This window comes from Accipiter gentilis, chromosome 6 (genome assembly GCF_929443795.1).
Source record: "Accipiter gentilis chromosome 6, bAccGen1.1, whole genome shotgun sequence".
Taxonomy (NCBI): domain Eukaryota; kingdom Metazoa; phylum Chordata; class Aves; order Accipitriformes; family Accipitridae; genus Astur; species Astur gentilis.
This window is the reverse complement of record NC_064885.1, coordinates 38,096,638-38,109,648: the sequence shown is the minus strand read 5'-3', so window position 1 is coordinate 38,109,648 and position 13,011 is coordinate 38,096,638.

Genomic DNA, 13,011 nt, shown 5'->3' with positions numbered 1-13,011 from the left:
AGGGGAACTTTCCCTTTCCGCTCAGAAGCTGCGATATTTGCATTCTTCCTCCATCATTAATATTCTTTATGATCCGAGTCTCACTGTTATCCCTACCAAGCTTTCACCACCTGCCACCCTCTGCAAACCCTTCCTTTTTTTACCATGCGATTATCTGAATTTCTTCTAAGTAAAACCTGACAGAATATAATGAGACCTGTCTCCCCTTCTCCTCCTCCAGCTCTGCTCCTGCCCATCACAAAAATACGGGAGGTTTTTGTGACTCCATCTTTACCTCCTTTTATAACCAGAAGGACATAGGCATCTGTTTAGGGCAACAGGTTTTAAGGTCAAACCCCTGTTGCCGTACCCTGGTAAGTGTTGCCAGGGTAGTTTAATGCAATGGTCTACCCTGGGTTTTGCACTGGATTTTTGTTACACGGCTTTTTTTTATTAAGGCAGAGGAAGGCACCCACGCCAGAACTGCTCGCTTCGCTACCAGGCTATTGGCGCAAGCCCACCTAGAGAGGACTTGGAGAGTGCTGGAAGGGTGGACGCTGGTCTGATTCGTTACAGCGATTTCTGTCTTTGAGTCTTGCCATTACTTTGTGATGCTCGTTAGTAAGAGAGTAGAGTGAAGGGCAGGAGGGAAAGGGGAGCCTTCGGTTTTTCCCTCTCTCCTAGGTGGCTGTCACATTCTATAGCAGCTGCTTTTATATCTTGCAGTCATTTATTTTTTTTTTTCCCCAAGACATGTCCCTTTTAACTTCCTGATCTCATTTTTCAAGCATTTTGAAGCATTTTACCACCTCCCTTTGTCCCTCCTGTTTTCCCTGATGTCAAGATAGCTTTTTTGTTCCATGCTGTTGTTTTATGAAGCCTTTGTCTCCTTATACTCATCTCTCTCTCCTCTACATGCGACTGTGAGCTCCCTTTACTAGTGTCTGCATTTCTGCGTCACATCAATCTCGCAATCTGACACATGCAGCCGCTAAAATAACCTGTGCATGATGCATACAACCCGAAAATAAACATTTATTTCAGCATTAGGTGCGTCATACCTGCAAATAACCTCGTTTATCTAGACACGTTTATTTTAATGCTTATTGTATAAATACCAGTATCTCGGCGTACTCTACAATACCATCTGCCACTTGCTCTTGTATTATGCATAATTTAATATAGCCCTACGTTACTCCCATTTTTTATGTTGCCAAGTTCGTACATAGCTACATACTTTGACAAGGATACAAGTGTGTTATAAAGATTACAGAAAATATTACACTGAGGTTTAAAGTGGCGCTTTTGGGCTAGAGAATGTTAATTCAGACAAGGTATCTGACACTAGCAGTTGCACAATGTGGATTGGTGCAGTATTTTTTCCATACTTGTTTTGAATCTTCTCAATAACTTAACCAAGGGTAAAATGTCAGAAGTGTATGATAAGAAATAAAAGTATATCCCACCTGCTCACCGATTTGGAGTTTTCAGTTCTCGTCAGGCTAGAGAAAACTCAATTCGTGTGTTCAAGTGAATTATTAACCTGTAACTTACCGGATTGCTGGGGTGTTTCTGTGGACCATTATCATTGGCAGGACACTGAAATAGCTACAGTTGATCAGGCTGTTACTGTCTTAGTTCTTGAAGAAGCCAATATTGCGCAGTGAGGAGATGCAAAAAGTCCTGCAGTAAGCTGTCATGTAAGCAGCATTAGTTTCTCCTGATTCCATGGGTTAGTTTAACCTTCGGAGCCTGAGATTACTTTTACCTTTGTTTCACATTCCAGGACTAATTTAAATTAATTCCAGATTGTTTGTAACATAATTATGTTGTAACTATGTGAACGCTTTGGAAAAAATCAAGATTCGCAACAGCTGAAACTTGGTGCCTGTTTTTAAAAAAGCAGCCGGTATCGCAAGCGCAGCCTCTAATTGTGAGTTGTTTCGATCGCTGCATGCCCTTCCTCTGGGTTACCGGTTCACTTCACTAAGTTCCCAAAGACAGTTGGTAGAGGATGGGAACGTGGTGTCGGGTGGTCCCTGAGGACTACAAAATAAGTGACATTAAATCAGTTCCTGCTGACTTGAACACCTCGAACTTCTTTAAATACCCTTTTACCTCTCCATGGGTTCTGGCCTTGCTGTCCAAGGCTGTAGCTAAAATCCAACAGAGCTTCGCCGATGACGAGACTGCTGTAAGTCACAGCAGAGCACTGAGCCCTCCTGAGAAATGCCACCCCTGGAGCTCACCAGCTGGCTCTTTGTAACATGGGTGATTGGGCTTTTCAGCAATACTTATGCAAAGCCACCCTCCATCAATTCTGAAACAATTTGTGCTTGATCGCTGGTACTTTTTCATATTTAGGATAAAACAGTTCTCATTACCCCCATTTTGCAATCACAAATCCATTTTTGGTCAAAGTGATTTTGGGGGAATTTGAGAACATTAGTCCTAATAATAATAATGAAAAAAAGCACAAAGTATTTGATTGTTAAAGCAGTGGCAAAGAACTACTCCTACCATTGACACAGAAAGGACTGATTGGTCCCAAAAAAAACCCCCCTGTATTTTGTGGAACTAGGGAATAAGACGTCAGTATTCCTACCCTCATTGACCTCAGCAAGGGTTGCACTTTTCAAGACTCCATTAGTAGGTATGAGTCTAAAAAATACTTTAGCAAATTCGGTGCCAGCTAAGCAGTAGGTAAGTTTGGCTCATTTCAGAGCCCTGATCTTATTAAAGAGAACCTGTATATAGTGAGCAGATTTTTCAGACCAGAGCATGAAAAGTCTGGATATTAAGGTGCTCGATTGCGAATTACAGCTGGCTCTGCTGTTGCTGTCCTAAATGTCTTTTCCTTTAATAAAGGTCCAGAGCCCTCTGTTGTTGTTCGCACTCTGCCTGAGATCTATGGCAGATTTTAGGCACGACTTAGAGACTGTCCAGAAAAAAACAGGTACTATCAATATGTAAAATTGAATTATGGTGCATCTAAAGTGACTGGGATGCGGTGTTTTAGCACAGCTGTTGAACAGGAGTATTTCTCAAGGAACCTGATTTACCCTTAAGACGTGGAACAGTAATGACTAAGCTTAACTGGAATAATGTTAGTATAAATGTAGATGGAGCAAAATGGCCTAATAGTGGCTTCCATAAATGCTGAACTCATCTTCCCCCTCCACATTTAAGTGTGATTTTTGGACGTGATGCAGAGCTTCTCAAGTGAAGAAATAAACCACGCTGCTTTTATAAACTTAGCTACAAGTTAGCATCTTTTAAGGCTCTAAATTACTCTGTGCACTGTTAATGAAAGCTGTTTAAGTAAAACTGCACAGAGCATTGTATCTATAATGAAGTATCAGAAATTATACCTAAAAGTAAAAAGAACTGCAAAGTAATTTTCCTTATTGTTTTATCCCCTCCATTTGCTTTCTGAATTCTGCACTTGAAATTAAATTGAGTCTACTCCCAAAAGGCAAAATACAAAGATCATAGGCACAAGGATCATGAATGCACTGTGCTGGAGTGCCCTTTTGTGGGTCCATGTTTTACATGTCCATTTTATTGAGTTCTTGTATCACCTATTCATGATCATTGCACTTCTCAAAGTAGAGAAAAAGAGAAAATCAAGGCAAGATTTCCAGCTTATTTGTGGTTTTTGGTAATGTGCCCTGATATGCCCCCTCTCATTTTCAAGGGGCTGTCATTTACGTAGAAGGCACTTGAAGTTACATTCTGATTTTGTGTTAAATAACTCGGGCGCAGGAGGTAGGCTAAGGCATTTAGTACCATGTTCCTCCTGGTCTTTAGGTGACAGAGGAGAGTATGGCTGGTGTACATTGCAGGGGTCATACCAACGAGCTTTGCGGAACCAAAGGCAGGCCGTCTCCAAATTTTTCCAATAATCATGAGTATTTTACAAATCTCAAAAATTAGAATTTAGTCTGGCTTTGATAATTGGCAGTTGCAGCCTGCTTTCTACAGGGGAATGAATCTCATTTTACTTAAAATAGAAAGAAATTTGTTGTTCTCCTGCTGTTTTTGATAGGGTGCTTGACTACTCTATAGCCCTTGTGGGAAAATATTTTGCTTCAGTTCTATTTTTATCTCCTGTTTGTTTATTTTTAATTACTACTTCAGTACCCTGGGATTTACCATCGATCTTCATCTGCCTACACAATTATCCTTAGCTTGCTGAAGGGTTTGTTGATTTTTTAAGTTATATGTGCTCTTTTAACACTTTTTTTGTGCGTGTGTCTAACTTCTTGTAAGAGGAGGATTCTGTTTTACTTGGAGGAAAGGTGGATTAATATTACTGGTGTTATGAGGGTGTAACACAAAGGGAAGATGTTGTCTGAACACTATTGCTGTCTTGGGGTGATCGTTTTTGTAACAGCATCCCGGGGAAATGTGCGCCATGGAATGAGGTGTTTCTGCCCCAAGGTTACCTAGGGAACACTGTAACATAAAATGTGGGAGGTTAATGTCTTTAGGAGTGTTTTAAATGCTCCAAAGTTCTTTGCAAAGCGACTCCCACTAGCTTGAGAAATACCTCTTAAATTTATGAAAAATTATTCTGCAACTTCACTGCAAGAGACAGTTTCTACTTCTCACAGCACTGGAGGGTCTTCTCTCTGTGTAGGTTTTGCGGTATCGTTTAAAAATTAATTCTACTGTTTTGTTTTAAGTTAATAAATTCTTATCTTCAATGAGTGGATCAGTGTAATTCAACTGATATAACCTAACGTTCCGTCCTAAAATTTATTTTTCTCCAACTCTGAAGAAACTACTTTTCCTGTAGAAGCAAGTGGGGAAAACATTTTCTGTCTCCGTCAAAACAATATCGGCAGCAAAACTCCAAACTTTTCTCCTGCTCTGAATGTCTTTGGATATCTGTTAAAGATTTCTGATACGCTTCTTCCTAACTTTTAAATACCTATTGTACAAATTTGGCTGGTGTTGAAAAGGGATGAAGCGTGAACTGTAGATCGTGCTGTTTGAGCTGCTGAAGGAGACTCCTGCACCCAGGTGGACCTCCCTGATGGCCAGCGCCATTCTCCTCGAGTTCGTCATGTTTGCCCACGTATTTACTGGAAGGAGCTTTTGGCTGTGAATGTCAGCTTTTGGATATTAAATAGTAATAACTAGTAACTTTGTGAGTCGTCTGAAAGCTGCTCTGAATGTCTCGCATTTATTTGCTTTCCAAAATTATGGGCTGAACAATTTTGAAGAAAAGGTCTGAAGAAGGTTGGTCATTGAATCATTCAAGAGAGAACTGTAATTATAAGCAGTAGAGAAAAATCTATAGAAAGGAGATAATTTCCCATTAAATTCAATGGGGCAGTTGTCAGCTAATATAAATTGGGGAATTTATTGACTTCAGTGGAGCCTGCTTACATAGTATGAGGATTCAGCCCTACCAGTTTTTGAAGCGAGTTCTGTAGAACCCATTTTATGTCAATTGCTTTCATTTTTATTCTGTTCGATGTGACTAATTATTACTGTTCCTTCTGTGAGAATGGACCAAACGGCTCTTGTCAGAGCCTTCTGCTGAAATGACTCACTCAAGAGAATGACGAGTAGTGACAGATCTTGCAACTTATCACTGAGGACCAAGGAAATCTGTTGTCATGAGTGGTACCCACATGTGCTGGAAAGCTCATGTCACTGTCAGGCTAACCCTGAACTTGGTTCTCCTGCCTTGCTGTATTATATATTGCCACAGAGCTACAGTCTCACTGCAGGTTGTAAAAGGTCAGCATGCTGTGCAATTAATCTAAAATACATGCACATTTCAGACTATGCCACATTGCATGATTTTAACCATCATATAAACAATTGTTGTAGTTCAGGTAGAGTTCACTTTGAAAGTTTCCATTGGCCTTAAGTAAAGAACCTTTAGTTTTGTCAGGGAAACAGTGACATAACCCCCTTTATTTTCTCTAGCATATGAAGTCTGAAACAATTACAGCTCACCCAGTAAATCCATTTTCCCCTCGTTCTCTGCAATTCTTGGATTTCCTTATGTTCCCCTGACTCGGGGAAAATACTCATTAGGACAAGCACGTACAGTTCCCCTAACTGTATCCAGTTTGAATTGCTGAAGCTGGTGGCTGGCGTAGCACTTCCACAGAATTTGTAAGGAAATGTTTAAAGAGGAGCCAAGAGCTGACCATGCAACTTATCCAGGTTTTCATCCTAAACTAGGAAGAAAAAAGAAAAAGTTGCCTGTCTGCCTTCTCCAATGCATTATTTGGAGTAAGATGCTTTCTGCCCCAGGCATGTCCTACTTCAGACTGTGCTGAAGGGGTACGCAGCACTTTAAAAGCCATTTACTCTGCCAGGGCATGAGCCTCTATGCCAGAGGGAGAGTTTGTACGCTCACCTCTTGGAGCAGCAGTACTGGGAGGGGTGGCTGTAGGAAACAGGGTGATTGGGGTTTGCTCAGGCTGGTTCTTTAACAGTGCTGGTAGCTGAAGGACAGCTTCAGACTAAGGCTGTTGTAATCTCTACTGAACAATGCAGCAGTGAGCTTCAGTACCACATCAGCATTTCTGAACGACGATACTTGCTTGAATTTTCTACTTTTTTCACTCCTTTCTTGGCCCCTACTTGAAAATATATATGTTCCCTTCAATTCAAAGGGAATTGAACTTCCCTTTCAATTAGACCTATTTCACAGATGGAAAAACCGAAGATGGAGAACCCGGTGCTACAAGGTGACTGCTACAGTCGTGTTATAGCTGACTTTGCATTTGCAGAGACACCGTAAAGCAGATTTCACGCTGCTGCCACCTTAGCGAATGGCCCGTGATGGATAACACCTCGCGTACGGGGCACTTGGGTTGAGGTACGGGACGAATGGCCCAGGGCACGCACCACAGATGCCGAAACGCGTGACCGCGGCAGCCTGTGGTAACGGGGTTGCTGGATTCCCCTTTGTTGCAAGATGTGCAGAGGACGGGGTCTGAATTGTTCTTTTCAGGCCCCATGCTGTGTTAATGGTGGTGAACAGCTGAACTCGTGTGTAGCTGCTGCAACTCCTTCTTCAGCAGTATTTCCCCATTCCTTTACCACTATACTATATATATTACCATTTTATAGATGTCATTCCTTTCACCAAATATCATGCTTAAGAATGAGAGACTGAGATGAATAGGAGAGGTTTGTTTTCCCCTCTGTGGGAGGCAGAGCACCCTTCCCTTTCCCCCGAAACACAAACCCTCAAACTCCAGCAGTTAAACCGCAATCCAGAGCACTAACATTTGGATTTGGAAGCATTTTGCGCACACAGATGGGGCTCCACAAGGTGCAAAGCAGTGAAGAATGTTGTAAATTGCCGAGTCAGGTTAAATTTTAAAAGTTAGAAGGGGAGGAAAAAGAACTAAAACCGAGGGAAGTGAAGGAAGAGGCTCCAGATGTGGGTTGGATGGGATCTGACTGTGTTCCAAGGTTTCTTCAAGGCAAGTGGGGAAAAGGCAAGTCTTCAGGAAGCGTTTTTGGGGAGCACTGGAGGGGATGAGTTAGGGACAGGGTGTTTTGGAGGTACCTCCCACCCACGAGAACGGTCTGTCGGGGAGCGGGAGGCCTGTCCCACCAAGTCTCCTTCGTGCCTGCACGGCGTCGGTGCGGTGACTGGATCGAAATGGGAAAGCGGGAGGGTACGGGGGGAAGGGGGGGGGGATGCTGCCAGGGCCTGTAGCCCATGCTGGGCTTTGTGGGGCCATGGCTGGAAGGACTGGAATGATTCCCCTTTGCTCCCCATTGATGGGGTGTGGGCCAGCATGCCTGGCGTGGGGTCATTAAGTGGAGATTGAGCAGGTTCCTGGCCGCCCCCGAAACAGAGGGAGCCGAGGGCTCCCCGAGTCACTTCTTGTTTTTTTCACAGCTCTGTGTCCCAAATGAAGGTGTAAAGTAATTGGCAGTCTGTCCCTCACATCTCATTTTAATACTGCAGTAATTCCATTTTAGACAAGCTGTGTACTTTTATCTTCCTGAGGGATCTCAAACAAACTTTTCTGCAAAACCTTTGCAGGTCACCTTTAAGATCAGGGTCGGAGCTAATTTCGGGAGAAGGATGGGGAAAGGGTCTGGAATGGTCTCAGAGGCTTCAGGAGGACCTCTGTGTGTCATGGTGCACAGCACAGACCATGGTGGCAAGTGCAGCTCTAGTCATACAGCAAGTTCGGAAACTATTATTCGGAAACACAGTTGTAACGAGGCAATATTATAAGAAAAAGACGGAACAATGGGCCACGCCAAGGACCTAGTTTTCCTCTCAAGCTAGGAAAACTCAGTGGACTTGTTTCATGCTTACAGCGATGAATAATTTTTTTTTTTCTCCTGGTGTTGCCCCTGTGTCTTGCGTATTGGCACATTGTGGAGGCGTTGGAGCTTGCCTCAGCTTTGGGCTTGGTGTAGGGTATCTCTTAGTGGAAGCCATACTACGGTTGTGCAGCGGGGGTTATGGCTCCTGGAGGGAGCCGCTACCCCATCTCAAGAGTCAGTCTGTTGTGTGATCTGGTAGAGTCTGGGGAGATAAGAAATGTAAATAGGAAACGAACTGCAAAGCTACCAGAGAGATGTGAAGTAGGGATAAGATGACACCCTCTCCCCCAAAAAACCAACCCCAAACCAACCCAAGAAACCAAAAAAAAAACCTGGAAGAAAACTCCAAAACCATTTTGGTTTGTGATGTACAGGGGGAGGAGGAGGCATTATAAACTTAACTGCGATTCAGACCACAGAAGAGGCAAGAATTATGTAGAGCAGAAGAGAGTTTAAGTTGGAAAAATGTGATTGAGTTAAGAGGAAGAAAAATTCAGGCTGCATCTCATGAGAAAATAGACTAATTGTGAAATCCTCTACTACGCTTAGATCTGGGCCCGCTGGGAAATAATGGAAAAGACTGTTTCTCGGCATGTAGAAGCCCCTAGACGAAACACCAGCACTTTAGGAATAGGTTAGGCACAACCGCAATATAGTTCATCAGCAGCAACCCCATTCCTGCACTGACAGGAAAGAACTAGCTAATTTATCAGTAATAAGTATTTTGTGTATCTCTATTTCCATATGCTGAGGACACTGAGATTGCTGATGAAGGTTTTTGGTTACAGAGGTGATTTTACAAAGTAAGAATTTATCTAATAAGAACAGGTCTAAAACTAACGGTTCATTTTGCATAGGCTGCCCAGCAGCCAGCAGAAAGTAATAGCTATTTGCCTCTACTCTCAGCTTAGGCTAATTTTGAACTACTAAATTAAAGGCAAAATAAAATAAAAGGTATTTCTGTAAACTGTTTGGTCTCCCTGGGAAGGATTTGCAAATGCACTTGTATTCATCACTTAGAAGGTTTCCTGTTGCTTACAAATATCTATTTTCTTGAGACACCTTATCGAGAAAGTGGCTTAATGTTTTTTTTATCATCCACTGTAGCCTGTTTTCAAAGCACAAGACACTCTGCATTTTGAAAATATTTGTTCACAGTATTGTTTGGCAAATTTCAAAATGCATCTAAGGTTTAAAATAAAAAACCCCCACTAACCATAAGCGTGATATGCAATTGGATGCAATTTCACAATTTAAAATGATGTTTCAAACCCCCCCTGCCCATCCTAAATATGTCATTTGTGTATAGCTACTGCCATTTCTAGATCCATTTATTTGCAGTAAACAACGCAGCTCAGACCTTTGCTCAGTGGCTGCCTATAGCTTTCGCTGTAGGTAAACATGGTTGGCTTTACCCCCAGTGTTAGCTGAAGCACTTTACGCCCTCAAAAAAATCCAGGGAAGGACTGTTTCTCCAAGCTCACTGTGTTTGACATTGACTTTTAGTCTGGTTTGAGCTGGAACTTTTCTTAATGCTCTTTATCTCGGTTTTCCATCAGTGACATTTCAAAGTTGTTGCATGAGCTCAAGCCGATCTTTCCGCAGCTAAAGGGAATATTCCATTTTCTCCTCCATCTTCATTCCTTCACCTTTGCCCTCTGGGCTTATCTGCACAGCTGGTGTCAGCTGTAGCTTTTATCTCTACCTATCCTTGAGTCGGTTCAACTTACTAGGCCAAAAAAAGGAAGGGGGAGGGGAGGGGAAAAAAAAAAAAAAAAGCAACAAACCATCAGCAAACAACTTGCAAAAAGATGGATAATTTTCTACTGGGTTTGTGAGTGGAATCAAGAAGACCAAATGATGCCAGAGCCAGCCGAGGTCTGGGCTGAGCAGAGTGAGCCTGGAGGGAAGGTGGGGAAGAAGACCTGCGCCTTTCAGCAGCAGAGACCCAGGGAGCTATTACCTTGTCTCAGCCATTCTGGCTCACCCTCCTGAGATAAACATGCTTTTTTACCCAACAGGGTTGCTGTGAAGATAAATTGATACATGTTCAGGACGTATTCAGCCGGTGATTAGGGAGGCAGTATTGCCCCAACCAAAGGTCTGTTTTCCTTGGTTTTAATTACCAAATACACTTTCTGTCAGATTAGGGATTTTAATGCTAATTTTCACGTCCTTGTATACATTCGTCAGTTGCACTGTCAAAAATGGAGGTGTATAGCTGAAGTAAATGGCTAAATGAGAAATACAAAATTCTGGTCTTTAGTTTTTTTAATCGAGAAATGGTTTATACAGAAATAGAGAAGTATTACAGTGACTGCATAGAAACTTGCCATAGAAAACTTATCACTGAATTAACATGCAAATATACATTTTATATTCACATCAAATAAGTGAAATCATAATATTTAGTTCTGTTAAGGAGCTTTTTCTGTAGAATTCTTGCCCAGAGTACAGACAAGACAGAATATTTGCTGTTTCAGCAGCCAAATGAAAGACAAGTACCGAATGATTTTTATTACATGCTATCTTTTAGTGTGTTGCCTACGATGTATTGTCCAGTTTATGTCCATTTCACAACATCACTTATGCCTGTAATATAATAAAAATGAAATGTAAATATCCCAGTACTTCATATTAAATATATTTTCAATCATTTTAAAAACAACAAACAAAAAGTTATAACAATGTGTAAATGTTAAAAGTTTGATCTTTCTGGCTAGGATTTATTACTCGTTTATTTTCCATAGGGAAATAGCAGGAAGAATAGGAAAAGGAGACTGGGAAATGGCATACTGCCCATTCTTTTACCTTTAAAATTATTAATCAATTTGAAGAAATTGAACTGGCAAAGTTGACTGAAACCTTCTTGTGCGTATTTAGCTCAACTGATACGCAACAAAAATGTACTGAATTTGTGAATGTGGACTCGGGTAGATAGTCCACCGCTATTGTGACCAAGCAATGCAATTTTTGATCATGGAATAGCACCATCCCAGTAATTTAAATAACTGTGTAGGTCATATCTACGTTCCAAGAGTGCGCTCAGTGGAGGAGGGCTAGCATGATCTAGTTTAATTACAAAAGCGAAGCAAAATTGCTATGTGCTTGATCCAAAGCCTATTGAAGCTTATGGGAATCTTTCAACTGGTTTCTTTGCTTCTGTATGTTATCTGTTATTAGGACTGAATCAAACTTGGTTTCTTCAAGCTTAGCAAGTTTGGGTCTTCAGTAATATTGGCAAAATAAGAAACAAGCTGGTGAGACAGTAGGTTTTCATCTTGAACCCCTCTACAAGACAGCTTTGAAAAAATTGTGGTGGTTTTTTCCCCCATTTTTGTCATAGGGAAGTTGCAGTTCAGTACCCTACATATTTGTAAACCTAACTTTGTGCATCTTAGACTGCAGGACTCCAGTGTTTTCGTGCCTTACTGGTTTTGGCCTGAGGAGTAACTCTGTGGAAAACCTTGGTGCTGCAGAGACATAAGGAAGAGCATAAAATTTCTAGACTGTATAATGATGCGCGAACAGGGCAAGCTAGACTTCATTTGCAGGACTGACGCTTAGAAGAACCTTGCTGTAGATGTGACGTCTATACTGCATACCTGACTCGGCCGCTATATAAAACAGCAATGAAGAGAGTTTTCAACATTGGCATTTCTACAGTCCGTTTAATCAGAGGAGACTCCTGTTTCAAAACACTTTACTGATACGGAGCAAAAAGAGGTAAAACTTACTGTGGACATGCTAAATTTGGCTTCTAATTACATTGTACACAAGTGTTATCTGTGGAGTAAATGAGCGCTTGCCTTAGAAGACTTCTAATTTACTTCTTGTGCAATGAGGGTTTCGCACGTAAAGATAAAATAGGACTAGTCTTTATGGTACATTCTGATGATAGCCTTGGAACTAGGCAAGACCGTTCTCATAGGCTAGTGGTCCTCTGTGGTAGACGCCTCCCATTTTTTTTGAAAGAATTGCTTCATTTTAATAGAATTTGGTATTCTAGGTAACATCTGGGGGGGGGGGGGAATACTGGGACTACATTCTATTTAAAAGAACTGGCTAAAGGGTAGACTAAATCTAATTCACAACAGTTGTTCATTGGTAAGTTCTGAAATATTTCAGGTTCATCTTGATCCCTTTTAAATGTTACGCATTTTAACATGCAGGAACTGTTGCAATTTTTATGAGCAGTGGCAAGCAATACTTATAGCTTGCTTTCATTATTTTTTTTAGAGGAATATGTGACTAAGGACAGCTGCAGATATAAACAATTACTTCATGCTAGAAATATCTGCATGATCTTTCATGAAGTTAAGTCTTGAAAGTGAACTGTAATAATGCAAATTATTTAAAACCAGTTTTCAAGCAAGTGATTTCTTCCATCGTGGTTCATTCTAATAATAATTTTCAAGCATTTAGAGAGTCAATTTATCTTAATTTTAGATTGTTATTAAATTAAGTGATGAGAACTCTGAGTAGGATGACTTTTACTGTCTAGAGTGTCACAGGAGAATGTAATAGTCCTAGATTTGAAATGTTTTCATGCTATTAAATGACTATGTTAAGGTATCATGGAAAACGAGCAACTAATTTATTTTAATCTTTCATATTCTTTGAGCTGTTTTTCTTCCTAAGTGTTTTTAAGTGACAAATGAGAATCAAAATCTGCCATTGATGCTTACTTCACAGTTATATAGA